This window comes from Capra hircus, chromosome 24 (assembly GCF_001704415.2).
Source record: "Capra hircus breed San Clemente chromosome 24, ASM170441v1, whole genome shotgun sequence".
Lineage (NCBI taxonomy): Eukaryota > Metazoa > Chordata > Mammalia > Artiodactyla > Bovidae > Capra > Capra hircus.
Genome location: NC_030831.1, coordinates 22,732,719 through 22,755,230, shown reverse-complemented (window position 1 = coordinate 22,755,230; position 22,512 = coordinate 22,732,719). Strand labels below are relative to the sequence as shown.

At 38.5% G+C, this 22,512-nt stretch overlaps 1 protein-coding gene across 19 annotated transcripts in view; it reads left to right on the top strand.

Annotated features, from left to right (window-relative positions):
* The window catches only part of DTNA (dystrobrevin alpha), a 437,121-nt gene that overhangs the window by 121,705 nt on the left and 292,904 nt on the right, over positions 1-22,512 (top strand). For 16 of the 19 annotated variants that reach the window (XM_013974260.2, XM_013974258.2, XM_013974257.2 and 13 more), the window contains exon 1: positions 4,487-4,676. The exons of 2 other annotated variants lie outside the window; for them this stretch is intronic. The gene's annotated coding sequence lies outside the window, so the exon portion shown is untranslated. Of the gene's footprint in view, positions 1-4,473; positions 4,677-22,512 lie in introns of those variants that run through there. One more of the 19 variants, XM_005696992.3, reaches the window with a different exon arrangement.

Sequence of the window (22,512 nt, the reverse complement as noted above, 5' to 3'; positions counted from 1 at the left end):
GAGAAAGGACTGCAGTTATTTTTATTTGAATATTGTGTGTGTGTGTGTGTGTACCCATAAATCATTTTGATAGGATTCCTTCTGGTCTTTATCTTTCTTTCCCGGGCCCACAGATGTTCTAATATAGTTGGTATATGATGGTGCATGTATGTTTAGATGCTATAATTTTTAACCTAAGCATTAACCCATGTCTTTCTGTTGTCATCAAACAATCATTGTCTCCAGTTTTTCTCCACCAAATATGATATTGTAATTAGTAAATTTATACATATGGTGCTTTCCATAATTAGGGCTATTTTCATACCATAAGCATTCAAAAATGAATGCCCATGACATCCAGTTTTGAAGTTGATTGACATTTAATAAGATTATACAGAGCAAGCTGCTGCTTTGAAACCCTTCCATATCTGTTGTTAGAGCCCCTATCTGTATAGTTTTTCTACTTTTTCTCTTGGAGCAGTGTCTATTTTAACTACTTTTCAACAACTACTACTTGGGTTTATTATTTTTTTCTGCAGGGGAAAAAAAAACATTATCCCCTCTCTCACAAAAAATAAACTCACCTTTTTAAAATTTATTTTAATTGGAGGATAACTGTTTTACAGTGTGTTGGTTTCTGCTGTTCAACAACATGAACTGGCTATAAGTATATATGTGTTTCCTCCTTCTTGAGCCTCCCTCCCACCCATCCCCCATCCTGCCCTTCCAGGTTGTCACAGAAAAACTTACTCTTGCATAAAGAATGTCTTCATCCATTCAGGCCACTGTAACAATTGAGTGGCTTATAAACAACTGAAATAAACAATGGAAATTTATTTTTCACAGTATGAAAGCTGGAAGTCCAAAATCAAACAGATTTGGTGTTTGATGAGGGCCTGCCTCCTGGCTCATTGAAGACCATCTTTTTGCTGTGTTGTCTCTGGTGGAAGGGCTGAAGAAGCTCTCTGGAGTCTCATTTATAAGGGCACTAATCCCATTCATGAGGATTCCACCCTTGTGACCTAAGCACCTCCCAAAGGCCCCTAATACTGTACTATCACATGAGAGGTTACATTTCAACATACAAATTTTGGGGGACACAAATATTTGGTCTGTAGCAAATAGTGTGTATTTTTTTTTCAAAATAATAATATATAAAAGACAAAATCATCCATAAAACTATCATCATGAGAATATAGTCTTTGTCAGCTTAAGCCTAGTGTCTTAAGGATGCTAGAGAGGAAACAGCAAAGGGACCATTTGCTTTTCATTGTCCAGATTTTTCACACACAGATGCTTCACAGATCAGCTAAGACCTAAGTCTAAACACCTTGTTCACCCTGCAGAGAGACTGCTACTAGCCTTTGCCATACACAGAACTGAGCTAAGACAGTCTATTTCTGGAGAATGGAGCAGATTAACTGCTTATTCATGATAAATCAAGGGTATTTGATTTGCTTGTTACATGCCGAGTTTTCTTTGGAAGAAAGCCCTGGAAGCTATTTTTCTGATCAAATCCTAACTCTCTTGTTGGTACTTATGAAAGAGAAAAATAACATTTAGTCATTATAAAGACTGAGTTCTAGCCATTATAAATCTTATCAACTGCCTTGTGAAGGTTAAGGGGGCGGAAAAGAAGAAAAAAAAAATTCCTGTGTGTTCATCCAACCTTGGGTTTGGACTCAGGCTACCACTACTGTTGCAAACGTTCTGGAATTTCTGTCATTGAAGCAGATGAAAATATAAAAAGAGATAAAGTTGGAACCTAAGGAGATATTTGGCTGATGCATGTTGTACTTACTATAAGGAATGGTCAGGAAGAATTCAATAAAGAAAATTGTTATAGTTTACTAGTTAATATGAAATATTAGAAATCCTTAAAGTTTTATTTTCTTTTATTTCTCTTTAGAAGCCAGCAAGATCAGGAGAAATAAACTTAGAAGAATTTGCCATGTTGATATTTAGAGTCATTTACTCACACAGATCCAAATGTATAATAATCTTTTTTTTTTTTTTTTTGCTTCAGTAAAGGTGAAAAGTTAAAGTGTTAGTTGCTCAGTCCTGACTCTGTGACTCCATGGACTGTAGCTCACCAAGCTCCCCTGTCTATGGAATTCTCCAGACAAGAATACTGGAGTGAGTAGTCATTTCCTTCTCCAGGGGACCTTCTCAACCCAGGGATTGAACCTGGGTCTCCTGCACAGCAGGCAGATTCTTTACCATCTGAGCCACCAAAGAAGCCCTCAGTAAAGGTACTCAGTGCCTGGTATACCTTCCATATAATCTTTTGGTTAATGGCTAGAAAAGAGATATAATTTTCCCTGCTAGTCATCAAATTAAATGCAAACATACTTATCTAAAGTGTGAGCCTACCTATAACTATTTTCCTTAGGTTAAAATATACACTTTTACACCAGCAATTATTTGCTTGCTTCAACAAACGTTTCTTGAGTTTCGGTGGTGCCAGGTTCACTGGAAGGTACAGCGTGAGTGAATAGTGTGGCCAGTGTGACCCAGATGGCCTGCCGCCAGCCCTGGCCACTCTTCTTAGTTCATACGTGTTTAGACACCATCCATTAGCCTTGGGGAGGAGCGTTTTGATAGAGGGAAGAAGAATCACAAAGACAGGGATGTTTGCTCTCTGGGTGACTGGTTATTTCTATTTATTTCTGAAGTCATTCAGATGCCCTTACCTATCAACAGTACACAGAGCCTGAAATGTCTCTTAGTTAATCAGCTTGGAAATAAGCATAAGGAAAGTTTCTTCCCGCCCCCCTCCTTCTTTTAATCTTTTTTCCTAAAGGACATCTAGTAGTGGAATAAGGAGTGAGCAGGTTGGTAGCATGCCAACCTAGATGGGGCATGAGAATATCAAAGAAATAGTAATATGATACCAGTTCATCAGATATTCACTCACAGTTCCCTAAAATGGGCTTCTTCAGATGTGGTACAAGATCAGAACAGAACATTTACCTAGAACAGAACATTTAAAACCAACCACAAACAAAGAGAAAGCTTTCTCTTTGGAGTCAGCCTCCTGCCGTTGGGTATATTCGAGACGTCTGTACAAGTTGCAGGGAGCAGCTGCATCCACACCACCACCCTGAGCCCAGCCAGCTGACAGTTGCCTAGAGTTGGCAGTAACAGCCAGATGAGATCTGGAAACTCCAAGATGCCGGGGGTTGCGGTTTGTCTGATTGCTGCAATTATTAACATAAATCCTCTATCAGGCCTTTCAAGAAGTTGGTCTGGTCCATAACATGGCATGTAATACACTCGCTGTTGTGAACAGGGTGAGGTAACATGTTTTCAGCACAGCAGATCTTTTGACCCCAGTGACCACAAAATAAATATGAAACACAATTTTAGGAGTCATGATTTGAAGGGAACTCCACAATATTAATTTTTATCAGTTCCTATGTGAGAAAATGTGTTTTTCCCTTCATTTCCATTCACTCAGTTTTCCTTTGTTCAGACATGTGTGTGTGACTGTGGGGTGTGGGGTTGTATTGTACATGGCCACACACACACACACACACACACACACACACACACACACACATTTTTTTTTTTTCCCGAGTCCTCATCAAAGTTTACAAGACAGTTTTGGACAAGAAGCCTTGACGTGGAGATAGTAACATTTCTTGCACCCTCTTCTGCTGTCTGCAATACAAAATATAGGACAGTTGAAAGCAGTTTTTTGTTTGTTTGTTTGTTTTCACGTTTCCTATGAGTAAGGTTTTTTCTCACAGAAAATCCACAGACCTCATAGTTGCCATTCAGAATATTAGAGGCAGCATGACCATTTATTCCTGTAACAAGTTCCAACGCATTTACTAATAAGGAAATTCAGCTTTTAACAAAAGATCCGCCATCTCACGTTTTTACTGCATCCATAGGCATTTGGGGTAAAATTATAGGTGAATATCCAAGCTTAACTGTGTGCAACAACAATACTACTTGTCACGCTCCCAGATGTTTCCCTGGTGTCTCCTCAAAGTTCAGGGGAAGAAAAGAAAAATCAGAAAACTTCACTTTGTATTCTGCCTACCTGGGAAGTTTTTCACGCTGAGTAACAGAACACAACTCTAGCTGCCTTGCTTTCTGCTTCCAGGAATGCCAATCAGAGAACATTCTTTTTCAGACAGCCAAGTTTGGAAGTCAGATGGTTTCTGGCAGGAGGGAGGGGAAGGGGGTGGCTGGGAGAAAAACACAGCGAGTCCTCGGGGCTGATCTTCAGTTTCCAAGCGTTTCCGTAATAGCCATCAATGAAAGCATCTCCTTTTACCCACGCGGAGACAGGTATAAAGACAGCTGAGTAAATCAGCATTAGACGTAGCAGCGGAAGCTCGGTCAGAGCCTGGAGGGGGGCGGAGGGGGCGGAGGGGGCGGAGGTGGGGTGGAGGGAGGGCGTTTGACAGCCTGCCATTGGTGAGCTTACCAAAGGCATCTGCCAGTGGGACTTCAGTGGAATGTGAAACCAAGTCATTTTCCAGTTAAAGATAGACACAGTGTACACTAGGATCTGGAGGCTGGATTCTACCCTCGTGTCTCTCCCTAGGATTTCAGAGTCCTGTTGTAATTAACCATTTCGTTAAGGTTGGTTCTTTCCGTGAATGTGTTAAGAATTCATATATGTCCTGGATGTCCTGGAATTAACAGGATTCTTAAAGAAATCATGGTGTACATACTCTAGGGTAAGTGCAAAGGCTGGTTGTAGGCGCGATCGCTTCTCTGGGAAGGTTAATGTTGCCGCTTTCTTTTTATTTGTGTGAATGAAGAAATGGTCAGGGAGATTCTCCCCTGTTTTAACTTTCTTAGCTTTCTTAAGATACTTGGCGTTTACCGTTTTGTGAAGTAGAAAGAAACAAAGTATTTCAGCTTAGTTTTGAAATTGACCTTGCATGTCCGTAACTTCAGTTTGACTTCACTTTTACTTTTTCCTCTGTTAACTCCTCCTGAAACACCCTGCGTTTCTTAAATTACACCGTCAGTAGTTACATGTCACAGCAGTAAGTGTGACTCTGCAACACCACTGGATTGACTGTATTCTTGTCAGATGGAGTTATTTCCCCTGCTTGGCACTATGGCATTTTTTAATTTAAAAGATGCTAAAAGAAAATAAGAGGAAAAGAAAGGGGGGAAATGGTAGAAAGTGCATAAGGAGCCTTTAGAAAATACTTTTTTTTAATGAGAAAAATGGGCAGTTTTACATTGAAGAGAACAATTTATTAATAGAAGTTATTTTTGGGTGTCATCTCATTAATTCCAAGCAGGTTCTTCTCCTCCAAAAAAGCTGATATTTGCCAAGTGAATAGAAGAGTTCTGATTCCATGGAGCTTGAGAGGAGCAGGGACTGAGCTGTCTGGTTTGATGTTGCCTGGCTGTGTGCTTGGGATTTCAAAACTTTTTTCTTTAAAAGAAAGAATGACAAACTTTAGTCCTCTTCATGTTTTGACCATGTATAGGTTTTGTTTCTTGTTTTGTCCAGTGACCTCTCGGCTCTCTTAGAGACAGCTTTTCCAAACTTGCACAGCATTCCTTCTGAATAAATACTGGCCATAATAGTCAGAGTACATGGCATGAATTGGAAATTCTACTTTATATGGGGAAAATAAATGTGCTGACGTGCTTATTACAGAGTGTGAGGCTGAACAGTTATTATGTGTAACTGACCAGGTTTTGTTCAGTCACATCAACCAGATTCTAATGAGCTAAGTTGGCTGAACTAGGTACGAACAATGAATGACAATCTTTCACTCAACTTTGATAAGAATAGATAGTATACTGAGTTACTTTTCTGAAGTGAAAAATGAACACGATACTAACCAAGTCACTTAATTTTACAATAATTTTGTTAGTCACAGTTAGCATTCCCTAATATGTATAATTAACTCATTAGATTGTAAAAGCTGCAGTTAACTTTCACTTCTCCACGTGTGGATGGTACCTTTGTACATTTTCCCTGGTGACGTGGGATGACTGTCCTCCTTTGCCTAGCTGTATCCTGATCTGTTGACCAGAGGAGGGAGCCTGGCAGGAATTATAGGTGTCTTCAAGAAACTTGTGAGATGATGCATATGTGTACTCGCCAAACACACCAAGACACAAATAAACTTCCCTTTTATTTTAATATATTTCTGATTGAATTATACATACACATAAAATTACATTAGAATGGGGCTTTGTTTCTGTTTTCGGTGCGCTAAAGCAAACCCCAAAAGAATACAGCATTTGTAAAAGTTCTTATATGTAAGGATTTTAGACATACATGCCCAGATAGCATTGACAGGAAAGGGGGCTGATGAATATTTCTGTGTTGCTGTGATGTCCCTGCTGACATTGTCAAGCTTTATTTCTTTGAACATGGTAAGTGTAGTTGCTTTATGTCTGCTCATTCTATTATCTCAAGAGTTACCAAGATTTCTTTCTATTCTTATTGCTCTTGCCACTTCTCATGTGCGGCGTCTTATTTTCTTGGTTGCTTGGATCTCTTTGACTGTCTGCTGGAAAAGTATTTTTAAAATCACTTGTAGGGATCAGGTGAGACCTAGTGGTGTTGGTTTCCTCCAGAGGGGACTCGGGTTTGCTTCTGACAGTATCCGATCAAAACTACCTGAGTCAAAGGACAGCACCTAAGATTCCTTGGATTATCCTTGAGCAAGTAGCAAGGCTGCCGATGTGTGTGAGGGATGGTTCATTTGGGACTCACTTCGACCTTGAGGGAAGATATGGCCTTTTGAGTCCCCAATAATAATCGGGTTAGTTTATTAAAGTCTTCACCTGAGTACTATGGGCTTTAACATTCCCACAACATCCTTGGACAGCAAGGAGATCAAACCATTGAATCCTAAAGGAAATAAACCGTGAATATTCGTTGGAAGGACTGATGCGGAAGCTGAAGCTCCAATTCTCTGGCCACCTGATTTGAAGAGCTGACTCTTTGGAAAAGACCCTGATGCTGGGAAAGATTGAAGGCAGAAGGAGAAGGCGGTGACAGAGGATGAGATGGCTGAATAGCATCATCCACCCAATGGACATGAGTTTGAGCATGCTGCAGGGGATAGTGAAGGACAGGGAAGTCTGGTGTACTGCAGTTCATGGGGGTCGCAAAAAGACACAATTGAGCAACAAGAGCACCCATAAGGCTGTTTATTGTACAGCTGGTTGATCAGACCTTTTGTTCCTGATACTCAGATGGTCAAGAGCAAAAGCTCTCAAAGATGAGTGTCTGTCTCCAAGTTCTAGTCTTCTCTCTTGAATTTTTCCATGCCTTCCCCATCTCATTAACTCTTTGCTGTTTTTATATTTGAGATATTTTTAATTACCTTAGTGAGAGTGTCAGTCCAAATTATCTTCTTACTGTTGCCAAAAATGAAAAGTCACTCTTCTGCTTTTATAGTCCTTTTTTTTTTAAGATTCTTTATTCTAAAAGAGAAATCCAGCAGTCTGCTGATATCATTGATAATTCCAGCTCATTCTTTCTGATTTTTTATTTTAGTTGTGGCCTGATCTGTTGAGGCTTTTGTGGAGCACTTTGAAAATGTAAATTTCTGATTGGAAGATTCATGAGTTCCAGCCTGATCTGAGCTGTCAGCAGTGCTTACCAGTCCTTCTATTTGTCCCTAGCTGGCCCCTTTTCTTAGTGATCTCTTGAGTCTCTCTAAGCCACCCCCATTGCCTTCACTGTCAGCTGTTGACCTTGACTATTCATGCTTTTTCTTGGCCTATATCATGTATCAGCACATTTAACAAATTATGATAAATAAATCCCCTCCTTTCCATTCCCTGAAACTGCTCTACTTCACGTCTTCATCACCTCCCTTGGGGATTATTATGGCTTGCAGTGTTTCTCCTGCCTCTAGGCTCTACCCCCAACACATCCCCCATATTGAAACCAACACACCCGTCTTCTAAAAACCATAGACACGAGTGGATTGCCCCCCTACTTTAAAGTCTCTTATAGCTCACTATCCCCTTCAAAATGCTTTCCTTAATGTGTCAGTATGTCACAAAGCCTCAACCTGTTTCTCTAACATTATCTCCACTATATCACTGGTTATCACCAACACTTTAATCTCACATCATTGGTGCCTCCAGAATAGTCTATCCAGGATCATATGTCTGTGCTAGTCTACCTACTAGCTTTTTTTTCTTTTTTTGGTCAAGAATGCCCATTGTTTATCTCCTTTGCAGGCAAATCTTAATTCTGCTTCAAGGTTGATCTCATAAGTCATGTTCACATAAGTCTTTTAACTGTGTTGTTGCTGCTGCTGCTGCTAAGTCGCTTCAGTCGTGTCCGACTCTGTGTGACCCCATAGACGGCAGCCCACCAGGCTCCCCCATCCCTGGGATTCTCCAGGCAAGAACACTGGAGTGGGTTGCCATTTCCTTCTCCAATGTGTGAAAGTGAACAGTGAAAATGAAGTCGCTCAGTCGTGTCTGACTCTTAGTGACCCCATGGACTGCAGCCCACTAGGCTCCTCCGTCCGTGGGATTTTCCAGGCAAGAGTACTGGAGTGGGGGGGCCATTGCTTCGGGTTACATGTGCTTTAATTTGCTTCCTCGGGGTCCCGGAGGCTGCTCTCCAGGCAGAGGCACTAGGCTGGGCTCTCCTGCAGCTCACCACTATTCTGGGAATCCCTGATGGCAGGCAGTGTGTCTTACTCATTTTTGTATTCTCAGTAACTGACACCATAGAACCTTTGAATGCATATTTAAGGAATGAACGGGTGACTATTTCAAGGAATTTTTTCTCAACAGTTCCTTTCTTACTTTATTCTTTTTCTTTCTATATATCATTATTCTTTTGACCTTAAACTTCTTATCTAAAATAGTGATCTTTCATAGTCTTCAGTGTCAGTTAAAAATGTCTGAGGAATGCCCTGGTGGTCCACTCATTAAGACTCTGCATTTCTACTGCAAGGAGCAAGGGTTGGATCCCTGATCAGGGCACTAATGCCCTACATGCTTCATGGTACAGCCAGAAAAAAATTTCATTTGGTTATTGTTGTTTGGGTAGATGGGATGCTATCTATTTTCATTTTTGCCAAATGAGACTATAAACCTTGAGTGTGATGAAAGAGATGATAGAAGTGTAAATACAATAAATTAGCTGTATATTATCAGAGAGATTAATAATAAAAAAGAAAGTCATAGAGCTGGAAAACAGACTTGTTTCAACAAATTTAGCTGAGAATGCTGAAGAGCACACGTGGAAAAAGTCCCTGTGACTCAACTAAATTAAAATCATCTCATTGCAGACAGCCTGAATCTGAACCATTAGAAAACACTGGATTATTTTCAGATCCCAGTATGTGCTAGAAGGAAAGCTTGCTTATGTGATATGATATCGTGACCCTAAAATCTTAAAGTTGGTTACATTTTTTCCTAAAAATGTTGAGGCCTTGAAGTGCAATATTAATCTTTCTGCTATGCTAAGTAAAAAAAACACATTTATTTATTATAAATTGAATATAGTTGGTGTGAATCAGAGGAGGAGAAAATATAGTTTATTAATTCTGAGGATGTTTAACCAATTTCATATTCCTCAGATCACTTATAAATTTTTCACACACTTGTTGTATGCCTTTGATATGCCAAGTCCTGAGATTTAGAAAACTAAGAAAACTGGTTTCTGTTTTTTCTTATATAGGGCTCTTTTACCTCCACAAAGACAAAAATCTCTATAAAGTGGATAGGGTCAAAATTTAATCTTAAAAATGTTTTGAATCAGATCAAATGATCAAAGTCAATATTTAGATAAGACCCTAAATCTCTCCATCACAAAATATAAAAATATAAAATTGACTATTTTTTTGCCTCATCAATGAAAGAAATTGAGACTAGCTCTTGAAATCTGATTGATTTTACATTGTAACCTCCAAGTAGCTGAGCTGATTTTTCTTACTAATTTAACAAATCCCTGTCAAGCTCCTACTTCATGCCTTAGCTGTGCTTGTGCTAAACAATGAAATGATTTACTTCGACCCCTTCACCAGACACTGACACCAGAGTATGTCCTGTTAAAACAATGGGTGTAATTTACAAATTACCTTATATTACTCTCTCATTTGTATTTTTAATTTACTTGTACTAATCTCCACATTTGTTAAAAAGTCACTTTGCCTTTTCCCAACAGTTAGTGTATTTCTCTCAGAAATCTAAGTTTTAAAATTTTAAGGATTGCTTTTATTCTTAAATAAATATTTAACAGATATTATATTATAGAATATTTTAAAGAGACCTAAACAAATGCTAAAAAATAGTTAAATAGAAAATGTATTTTTATTACATAGGAAACTGTGTTGTATCATAACATAAAATAGAAGTAGGTTCATTTGCATAAATAAAGCTGGACTCTGCATTCTTGCAAAATAAATGTGGCATTAGGATGACTCAGAGACACCCTGAGTCATGAAAGCTTCGTAAATCTCTGTGTATTTTCAAGAGAGCAGTAGTTATTTTTATTATTTCTCCTTTTTAGTCTCACTTTACTTTCATACCACTTTCCTTGGTAATGTGGAAGCACCCAGGTTTATGAATGCTGAAAAAAATGAATTCACTGAATTAGTCATAGTTCAAGAATACAGATGCCTTTATTAATTTTATTAAAACATGTAGACTAATTTTGAATGAAATTTATCTTCTCATGCATTGAATTTTCTAGTCTTAGATGGTTCATTACAACACATTTGTGGAAATATATCTACTCATCAAAAGATGTTGTTTTTAACACCTCAGATAAGTGTAACAAGTCTTTCCTAAAATGCATCCAATGTTTCATAGTATTTTGTGGGTAAGAGACATATGTTGTTATTTTCTTTCCTGTATGATAAAACTAAGATGCACACATATGAAGTTCTCTGGTTATACTAGACATGGTCTCCTAAGATAACACATAACCTCTAAATCTCAGTGGTTTATAAAAAAAACAATGTTTCCTTCCCACTCATGCAAAGTGCTTGTCAAGGGTTCACTGGAGATCCTCCTCCAAATTTTTGCCTTTACCAGGAAATGACCTATGTTCCTTATTCTCACACTTCCTTGGCCAAAGCATGCCATGTGGTCACACCTAACTTCAGTCTTCAGTTGGATGAGTAACACAGTCCTGCCACTTCCCTGGAAAGAGAAAGAGATGGAATATTTATGAAGAGCTCTAATGAATTCCACAGTCATGGATGATAGGCAGCCCCTCAACCCCCCAGAACCCCAGAGATCTAGATTGAAACTCATCTGTACCTTTGAATAGTATTTGATCCGTACTTGGTAACAGGTAGGCAATCTAGTTGTGATCTGATGCTAACGTCTCTTGTCTGTTTATGTCCTTTAGCTCTGAGCCCCACTGAGACTTTTTTGGCTCTCTGAATCTTTACCATTTCCAGAGTGACTGTGACTTTTCCAGCCATAGTTTCTCCAGGCCTTTGGAATCCTCGCATTTTATCTGTGCCCACACTAACTTCTCAGGGAGTGCTGCCCATGGAGAGTTCTGGGAAGGAAAAAGAACCTCTGATAAGTTAATTTCTATAGAATGTAGAGAGTCAATGTGCAGTGCTAACACTTAGCCATCGCTAAGAACTGATCATGCGTAACAAAGAAATGGAGAAAATGGTAACTTTTTAACATGTTTAAATTTATTTTTTATTGGAGTTTAGTTGCTTTACAATATTGTGTTAGCTTCTGCTGTACAGAAAAGTGACCCAGTCACACATATACATATATCCCCTCTTTTTTGGATTTCCTTCCCACTTAGTTCACCACAGAGCTTGAGTTGCCTGTGCTGTACAGTAGGTCTCATTAGTTACCTATTTTATACATAGTTGGAATAGTGTATGTCAATCCCAGTCTCCCAATTCATCACACTGTCTGTTTCCCCATTTAGTCTTCATACATTTATTCTCTACATCTGTGTCTCTATTTCTGCTTTGTAAATAGATTCATCTGTACCACTTTTCTAGATTCCACATGTATAAAAATATGGACTGCTTCACAAATTTGCGTGTCATCCTTGTGCAGCAGCTAAGCTAATCTCTGTATGTTCCAATTTTAGTATATGTGCTGCCTAAGTAAGCAGGAGAAAAAGGTAACAATATAATTCTAAATCCCCAGTACCTGCTTTTCCCAGGGGGCAAAAGAAAAGGACTAGGATGAAGGAAAATGCCACAGAGGAATGGCAACCTATATTATACATTAGAACTAAATAGTTTTGAATAACATTTATATCACTCTGCTACTCTATTTTTTACTTTGCATTTAGTCTTAAACATTAAGAAGGTAAAACTGGGAAATTCAAAGGTTAATGAGGCACTTAGAAATTGAAAAAAAATTATATATGTATATACAGGGTTCCCCTGTGGTTCAGCTGATAAAGAATCCTCCTGCAATGCGGGAGACCTGGGTTCAATCCATAGTTTGGGAAGATCCCCTGGAGCAGGGAAAGGCTACCCACTCCAGTATTCTGATTCTGGCCTGGAGAATTCCATGGACTGTATAGTCCATGGGGTCGCAAAGAGTCAGACATGACTGAGCAACTTGCACTCACTCACTTATATATATATATATATATATATATATATATGTACGTATATATGTATGTATATATGTATATACATATATATGTGTGTGTCCAACTCTTTGCGACCCCATGGACTGTAGCCTACGAAGCTTCTCTGTCCATGGGATTTTCCAGGCAATAGTAATGGAGTGGATTGCCGTTTCCTTCTCCAGGGGATCTTCCCAACCCAGGGATCGAACCCGGGTCTCCTGCATGTAGACAGGCGCTTTACCATCTGAGCCACCAGGGAAGTCCTATTATATACATATATATACTCAAATTAGCTTGAGAAGTGCTGTGTTAAAGAATAGCAAACATGTTTCTTTAGGAAAACTTTAAAGTGTAAAACTTTAAGAGCCCTTAATGCAAAGGTCGAAGAAATCACGGAGAGAGCAACATGGTATATATGCACCTCCCAAGTTCATCTGACCTAGGATCCTCATCTGTTTTCCTGTTTCATAGAGAATTTCCTAGAATTATCACTCCTGAACGCGTAAATTGTTTATGCTGATGTAAGTAAAAAATCCCAAAGACCTTAAAATATAGGCTTAATAATTTTTTTCATCTTTTAAATACCTCATTAATCTTTGAATTTCCCAATTTTGCCTTGTTAATGTTTAAGACTAAATGCAAGGTAAAAAGTAGAGTAGCAGAGTGATATAAATGTTATTCAAAACTATGCATTTCTAACGTATATATTGTAAATAGGCTTCCCAGGTGGCTCAGTGGTAAAGAATCCACTTGCCAAGCCAGAGACATGGGTTCAGTCCCTGGGTCAGGAAGATCCCCTGGAGAAGGAAATGGCAACTCACTCCAGTACTCTTGCTTGGAAAACCCCATGGACAGAGGAGCGTGGTAGGCTACAGTCCATGGGGTCACAAGAGTCAGATACAACTTACCAACTAAACCACCAAGCACGTATATCAACATTATTTGTGTATATCATTTTTAATACATACTTTAATTCACTTGGTAAATTCTGGATTAAATCACCACTACTCCAGTGTATTAATAATTAAAAGTGTGATAATGTGATAGCTTATATAATACTTTGAGCACATAAAGTTGAGAATTATAAGGACTTTAAAAAATATCTTTACCTTTGGGTGCTATGTATTCTCTTGATAAATGACATTGATTTTAAACACCAGTAGAAATCAAATCTTAAACTGATAGGGGATCCAATAACATTGTTTAACTCTGCTGAGGGATATCAGGGAGAAAGAAACGGCAACCCACTCCAGTATTCTTGCCTAGAGAATCCCATGGCCAGAGGAGCCTGGTGGGCTGCTGTCTGTAGGGTCGCACAGAGACAGACAGGACTGAAACGACTTAGCAGCAGCAGCAGCGGCGGCAGGGTATAAATTGTGATATAGCCTCTTATAAGGAGCCTGGCTGTATTCAGCAGAACCCAGAACTCAAAAGGGGTTTGCACTATTATACCCTTTTTATTAGAAACTCTAAAACTGTTATTCCACTTTAGAATATGATCATACATTAATAATTCATTAGACTCAATTATCCTTTCTTTATGAAGACCATGTGGAAAGCGAACTCATCTTCAGATTCAACACCTGTTTCTTAATTTTTCTTTCTTGGTTCACCTCCTTTAAGTTCAAAATGTTTAAAACTTAAGAAGGAGAAAGAGATTGTTGGGTTTCAAAAGATGCTCTACTAAAGTTACTGTCTATAGGAACTTTTCTGTGCAAGAAGAAGGATAATAGACTAAGAAAAGCAAAATGTCCATCTTTTTCTATGTAAAGTGTGTTATATTCAGGTAAGTACTGTGACCATTTAAAATGCACCAATTTGTTCCATGAAAATTTATACCCCCAGCAACTCTATTCAAAGAAAATCCTAAGATATTAGGTTCCCTTCCAAGCATCAGGGTGTTTAGGTGTGACAGGGAGCTCGTGTCCTTTCATCACCTTGTCCACTCCGCTAATTTATTCTGCTTTTCGTTTATTTGCCTCTCCTCCCTTGATTTTAAGAGTTTGAGATAAATCAATACATTTTTAACAAAAATTATATGGGAAATATATCTTCTTTGGGTTCCATAGAAATAACAATGATTCAATCAAAGTTGTAGACAGCATAAATTCTTAGCACACATTTCTCCTGATGGATTTTTGTTTATGTTTTTCCCTGGGGTTCTAATAAGATTCAGGAACTATATTGATGTCAGCAACACCTCTAAAAATTCACTGCAGGAAGATCTGAAGATCTTTTCTCAGCACTGCTGGGTTCCTGCTTTAGAACTCTGTGAATAATCACACAGCAGAATTTTAGCTTTATCTCATGTGCCAAATTATGAAGTCAGTTATATCTACATTCTGAAATTGCCTAGCACCCAAACATGTATAATGCTGAAAAATATGCTGTGTAACCATTTACCAGACACCAGAAGATAAATCTAAGTTATTTAGATTTATAGTATGATAATCTCTCCTTAAAAATGACATGAGGGAAATGTTTAACTTAATGAGGCAGAAGATCCTGGTGTGCAAGTTACACTGAATTTTTTATTGCACCAGGGTAAATTATTGCTTCAGTCTCCTATATGGTACCCCAGTGGCCTCAAAGACACTGTGTAGCTTCCAGAAATGCCTACTTTTGTCTTAGGCAATAACTTACTCCACTAGAGTGTGCTTTCTGAGAATTACCCATAACATTTCTTGCCGGAGGTTGAATTTCTTAAAGGTCATTCACAGATACTAACTAAACTTGACTATTTTTTTTTTAATGTAGGCATATTGATGTGGTAAGTCTGCATACATTAATATACAAAAGGGAAAACAAGCATTTACTTTCTGCTTAAAACTAGAAAACAAGCAACAGATTCTGATTATGAAATGAAATTATAGAACATAAAATTTTTTCTTAGCATTTAAACCCTGATTTCTCAGAGGCACAGGCCTTTGAGGGAAGTCTTTGAGAGTCTGGAGAAAAGAATGGCTACCCACTCCAGTATTCTTGCCTGGAGAATTCCAAGGACAGAGGAGCCTAGTGGGCTACAGTCCCTGGGTTCACAAAGAGTTGGACATAGCTTGAGTGCTAACACTTTGAGGGGAAGGTGCATAAAGATTTCAGACTGTAATAATTAAATATTGTGTGCATGCTAAGTCACTTCAGTCATGTCTGACTCTTTGTAACCTACCAGGCTCCTCTGTCCATGGGATTCTCCAGACAAGAATACTGGAGTGGGTTGCCATGCCCTTCTCCAGGGGATCTTCCTGACCCAGGGATCAAACCTGCATCTCTTACATCTCCTGCATTGGCAGGAGGGCTTCTTACCACTAGTGCCACCTGAGAAGCTCAATTAAGTACTGGATTGGTCAAAAAGTTCATTCGTGGTTTTCTGTAAGCAAAATAAACTTGAACAAGCTTTTTCACCAATGCGATATATAGTTCCAGATTTGCCAGAAGAGGAAAAAAAAATCTTAATCCTACGTGGAGCACCAATGTATAAGTCTAAATGTGTGTGGGAGTTTTTAAAACAAGCTCTACTTTCTAATAAAGTAACATAGGAATTTAATTAAAACAAACCAAAACCCCCACCAATCAGTACTGCAGCATTTGGGTAAATGTTAGAGCTTGTCAATTTTCAAGGCAGAAACGTTATTCCAGGCTTTCTGCCAAACCATTACTGGTAATCAAGAGATGAAGCACATGAAAGTACTGTGCCTGGCTTAGTTAGATATGTGTGTGCTAAAAGACAAGCCAACACATTTCTTATGCAAGCCATCGGAATTGCAATTTAGGAATACACAAACACAATGCTTTTGTAAGTCTAGGAATATACACACTGAAATACAACTCTGTGCTTAAAGGCAGACACAGCTTGTGTTGACTGGATTCTTTCTCTATCTTGAGTGGTTTTATTATCCAGCCACATTTCTCTCAATGGCTGCACGGGAAGAAATTAAATTACTCATATCTGGACAAAATTTGGGATTGCCCTACATGCTTAATTTCTAGCGATTGCTCAAAATCTCTCATTGATAAATGGGTGATTTGGACTGTTGTTTTCTGTTTTTTTATGTAACCGATTTAGATAAACATCTGTTTTCCCATAGTGTTTAAAAAAACATTTAATATGGTATAATAGTGCTATCAGAAAGTAATCAAAGCAAGCATTTTTATGAAAGGAAGACTGAAATTTTTTTAAGTTCTTAGGATAGGGGAGGCATATTGAGTAAATAACTATGAGCATTTGCATATATTATTTTGACCACTGGAGGGCTCTCAGATTGTTTTACATTAATTTTTTAGAAATCGACTTGATATAGCTGTAACTTCAGTAAAACAAATTTAAATCTTGGCACTATAAAGTCTGTAGAGTCACCTAGCTCTTAAAATGATACATGTTCTCAAAATATAGCATAAAAGGACAATCAGATTTAATTTACTGTGTTCTTTCACTGTTTCACAACAAATAACTTTCCACCAAAGTAAGCAAAGCCAAATAAAGCAATAAATGCATACTTGCAGGACCCGTGACCCAGAGCCAGAGTTTGGAAGGGTCTGCTGTGTATACCAAGTCTTCTGAAGTCTCATGTATTTGCATGTGCTTGTGTGTTCGGCCCTTCAGTTGTGTCCAGCTCTTTGTGACCCTGTAGACTGTAGCCCCCTTTTCCATGGGATTTTCCAGGCAAGAATACTGGAGTGGGTTGCCATTTCCTCCTGCCTTCCTGACCTAAGGCTCTAATCCACAAAGAGACAAGGAGTCTCTTGTGTCTCCTGCATTAGCAGGCAGATTCTTTACCACTGAGCCACCCGGGAAAGCCCATATTTTCATTTACTCCATAATAAATCTTTGGTTCATTAGCATAAGAGTGTTTTCTCCAAATTTCCAGGAAGATGCGCCTTGTTTCTCCAAAAACGTCTCATCCTCCCAAGTTGCTGCTGGTATCCTTTAGAATTTCCTTTGATTACAAATCCCTTTTTCTCAAGAAGCATAGCTTTATGTAGTAAGAGGGACAAGAAATGCATGTTAAATATATCAGTCACCCTGGACAATGATTTTAAAGAAGGCCAGAATGGAGTCTGATAAGAATGGAAATACTTCAAGTGTCTGTTCATAAAACATTAGAACATTTAACTGATTCCATAATGCCTAGTTAGACGGATCACAAGAATAGGGGTTCCTATGTATTTTTTAGTTTAATTCCTTAGAAATCTATTTTATATTGCCAAATATGCTTTAGCCAAGCTCCAAAATGGACATCCTGACAAAGAAACTACACTTCATAGTTTTCTCATAGTTTTGGCCCTTCTGCAATACCATGAAGACCCACCAGGAGAGACGGGAGAAATGTTGGTCACTGTCCCCAGCACTCTTAGCACAGAGTTTGTCCTGGAGGCTCCCTCTTCTATCTTTTCATGACCTCTTGGCTTCTTGTAGCTTCTTGTCTCCCATGAACACTCTAAATTCGGAGTTTTGCTATCCATTTTTTCACTAGCTCACATAATCCATTTTACCCAACATCAATAGGTCAGAAGACACAGAATTACACAGATCAAAGAGGAGAAAGGCAAAAGTGGTAATATTTTAATACTCAATGAGGAAGATTATCTCCTGGTGGTTCTGCTTCAGATCAGGCTTCCCCGGTGGCTCAGTGGTAAAAAATCCACCTGCTAATGCAGGAGATGCGGGCTCAATCCCTGGGTCAGGAAGATCCCCTGAAGATGGAAATGGCAACTTACTCCTGTATTCTTATCTGGGAAATTCGTGGACAGAGGAACCTAGTGGGCTACAGGCCATGGGGTCCCAAAGAGTTGGACATGACTTTTGCAACTGAGCACGCACTACTTAATAAACAGTGAAATGCAAAGTGGAAGATTGTAACAGTGCTTAACGTGGAAGTGACTATGATTTCAAATCCCTGTGATTTGAATATGAAGTGGCTATGATGCCAGTTCAGGAGAAACCAGAAAACTTCCTCAATCCTTAATGAAGCTACTCAAACATTATGCTCTTTTGATAGATTCAGTTCCAATTTTAAATCTTATTAAAAAGAGCTGCCTTCCTCATTTTATATATCTAAATAACTGGATTGGTATTCAGGTAGATTGGAAATATCTTCATATCCTCAAAAAATATAGGCAACCTGAGCCATGATGATGACTCAGTTGTGCTGTCACGATCAGGAGTGGCCTTAATAAGTAGATCTACCTTTTACAAACTACATCCTGGAGGAAAGGCTTTACTTTAGCAATGCTAAAAATAAAATATACATCCTCTAGTATTCAAATGAATAATTCTCAGTAATTCTACTTGAAGTATTTAACACCCTGGTGGACTCATCAGCATGTCTGTCTATTCAGATATTCAGATATTCAGATATCTGATGAAGACATGTCTTAGGTTCTTTTATAGATTCAGATGCTATAATGGTGAGTGTGTGTGCATGCTCAGTTATGCAGCTGTGTCTGACTCTTTGTGACCCCTTGGACTGTCGCCTGCCAGGCTCTTCTGTCCATGGAATTTTCCAAGCAAGAATACTGGAGTGGGTCATAAAGGTGAGACATAGCCATTAAAATGTCTAAACCCAAATTGTTTCTTTCATGCTTTAAGGAACTTAAAAAATCATAGAGCAGAGTTGTCACTTTTTTTTTCTTTTGAAAAAAAGTTTATTCATCTGTGTATTGGAATGACCCGTCCCTGTATGAGAATATGTTTTTCCATGAGAATGTCAACATGGCACCTTTTCACCTATTATTTAAGCGTATAGATCTTTCTTCAATCAACTACATAGAATGTCGGCACTTTCAGCAGCTATCGAAAGATTTAACCTTGAATTGACTGTGCTGGCTAAGAATTTACCAGCACAACTTCTCCAGCTGCTATAGTAAGTTAAATCACGTACCTAGACCTCATTGTCTTAATCCTTCCCTTCCCTCTCTGTACATATATAATGTCATTACTGAGGAACTATTTCATTTTATACCCCTGAGTCCTGTTCAAGTTTGCCATAAGACATGGCACTTTTGGAAAAGAAAGAAAGAATGATATTGAACAACTGGGATAACATTGTGCTGTTACTTGATACCTTCAGAATAAGGGACTATGCCATACAATTCTTATAGGAATTTGTGCTGGGAAAACATTTATTTCTCAAGATGATATTATACACTTTCTTTACTGTAAAGGAAAATGCTATGATCTGTCAATTTCCTTTTTTGTTGTGACTGCCCAAGTTACCTCCTTGTTTCATAATAACATTCATCTATCTCATTGGGGTATCATTCTTGCTTCCTTCATCTGTGATTTTTTACTCAGGTGTGAGTCATTGCTCCACTATTTCTTATCATCAAGCAGATAATGGTATTTATTGACTGAATATGACTTTGCACTGTCCTGTATGTTTTTAATGTTGAAACACTCAATGCTGAAAATAGGAAGTAAAATTTCACATCATCAGGAATGTTGAACAAGACTGTTGAGAATAATGGAATAAACAGTAACATTTCTTAGGGGCATTTGAAACTCATTTTTTTTCAGAGAATTTGATGATATCCTTTTATCTGTACTCCACTTTTGCCCAGATTATATATCTGTTGCTATCAGTCAGGTCACATTGTATTTTACTTAGTTTTATTATCAGCCAGTTTTCACTTTCCTATAGTTTGCATGAGAGGACTCTTGACAAAATAGTTAAGCAATAAGATTATGCTTGATTACAATGTGTTTATGTCTCCAGTTGTCCTTTTCTAGCAACCAAGGCTATTGGCCAAGTACATAAGGAGACTTCTATGGCCTAAAGAAGATCTTGCCTGTGAGGCTGTCTTTATAGGAACTGGGAGAATCAGAACAACCATCACTCCTAGGGCTGGTGTTGCCCTCGTGGAAGTCTTTAGTCATCTTGGGAGACTGAGGCTTGAGAGATTAATATAAAAGGCCAGAACAGATCTGTCTAATTGGCAGTCTCTAACCCAGGTCTCCTGATTTATAATCCAGATGTCTGTTTTTCCTCCCACATGGTGCGTGGGTTCTCTGAAACAATATATTTTACAAAAAGAGAAAAAAAGAAAGCATTTCCTCACTATTGGATGATCACACAGAGCACCATTTGGGGTGTGGGGTGTGGTCATTCGTCTCTCGTGCCAGTGCATAGATGGTTTACTTTGACATACACTTAAAAAATGAGTAGGTCCAGGGGAATGGAGACAGGGGAGGGCCTCATGAGTAATAATGCAGTCAGAAAGGTAATACTTGAGAACACTCTGGTCAATCGGCTCAATAAAATACCACATGGTCGTTATGCATGTGAGCCTGTCCATTTCTCTTATAAGTTAACCCAAATACCTTCCATGTAAATTGAGTAATGTTCATTTAACCTTTTTTAATATGTTACTCTCATCTATTAAATGAGGACAATAATAAGGACATGTTTTAGGATTGAGAGGATTCCATAAGAAATGCATGTGAAGAATTTATGAGCTCATCATATTGCACATAGTAGAATGATACCTATGAAAAGTATAAACAGTTTGGGGAAAATGGTGATGTCATAATGTAACAATAACAAAGAAGACACTAATTTGATCTGTTGGTCATAATTATGGTGATATTGGTATACTGATAGAAAAAGCCTAGAAGAAAATATTAATTGTAGATATCTTTAAATCTTGATATATAAGGGATTATTTTCTTCTGTATTATATAAATATTATACAATTATACAATACTTCTCTACTATACAAACTTCCAGTGGAGTACATAAAAATATGCCTGCTGCTGCTAGGTCGCTTCAGTCGTGTCTGACTCTGTGTGACCCCATAGACGGCAGCCCACCAGGCTCCCCCATCCCTGGGATTCTCCAGGCAAGAACACTGGAGTAGGTTGCCATGTCCTTCTCCAGTGCATGAAGGTGAAAAGTGAAAGTGAAGTCGCTCAGTGGTATCCGACTTGTAGCGAGCCCATGAACTGTAGCCTGCCAGGCTCCTCCATCCATGGGATTTTCCAGGCAAGAGTACTGGAGTGGGGTGCCATTGCCTTCTCCAAAAATATGCCTAGAATTTATAAAAATATATCTCAACCCATTAAAATTTCTTCTTTTGGATATTAACAATTCTTGGATCCTTAGAGGGAACCAGAGGCTCTACTTGTTTACACACATTTCTCTACTAGTGTTCTCATCATCTACACTGGGAGGTAGTGTGTTCTAGTCCAAGTCCTTTCTAGCCTTGTAGACCAGTTCATTCCCCTGTAATGAAAATTCATCAGGCAGAGAAAAATGTCATCCCATTCTCCAATCTCAGTTGTTGAGATCTATAAATCTTGATTTGTAGGTGCTTATTTTTTTCCTCAGAACCTTTCTCTTTTAGAAAAGAAAAAGCTTGGAAGAATTGTGCCTCCTTGAAGGACATATAGATGTATAACTATAGTCAGGCGGCACCTAAGAAACCAACCATATTCTGTAACACTTCATCACTACAGAAATAGAAAGAACCAGGGAGAATCTTCTCTGTCCATGCTGTGATTAGTGATGGTGGTGGTTTAGCCACTAAGTTGTGTCCGACTCTTGCGAGCCCATGGACTGTAGCCTGCCAGGCTCCTCTATCCATGGGATTCTCCAGGCAGTTAGCTATACTGAGGAATGATAAACAAGGGAATGTTGTCCTTAATTTGGCAGCACTTACACTTACCAGTAAATGTTATTCCACTTTGACATTTTTGGTGTGCTCAGCTTACTTGTAAACAATTCCCCACCATTGCACCTTGCTCTTACTTTATAATTATGAAATACTCTATGTGTTCATCTAAATGAAGACATTATACCCATGAGAATTAATCATGACTGGGAGAGTTCTCAGTGCATAAATCAATTAGAATGAGTCAGCCTTCCTACTCCACTCCCATTGCTTTTAAAAACAAGCATGCACATTTTGATGAGATCTTACTCCTCTGCACACTCCCCCACCTCTTTGATAATGAATTTTCTAATATTATACTGAGTCCAGAGAAGCTCAGCTCT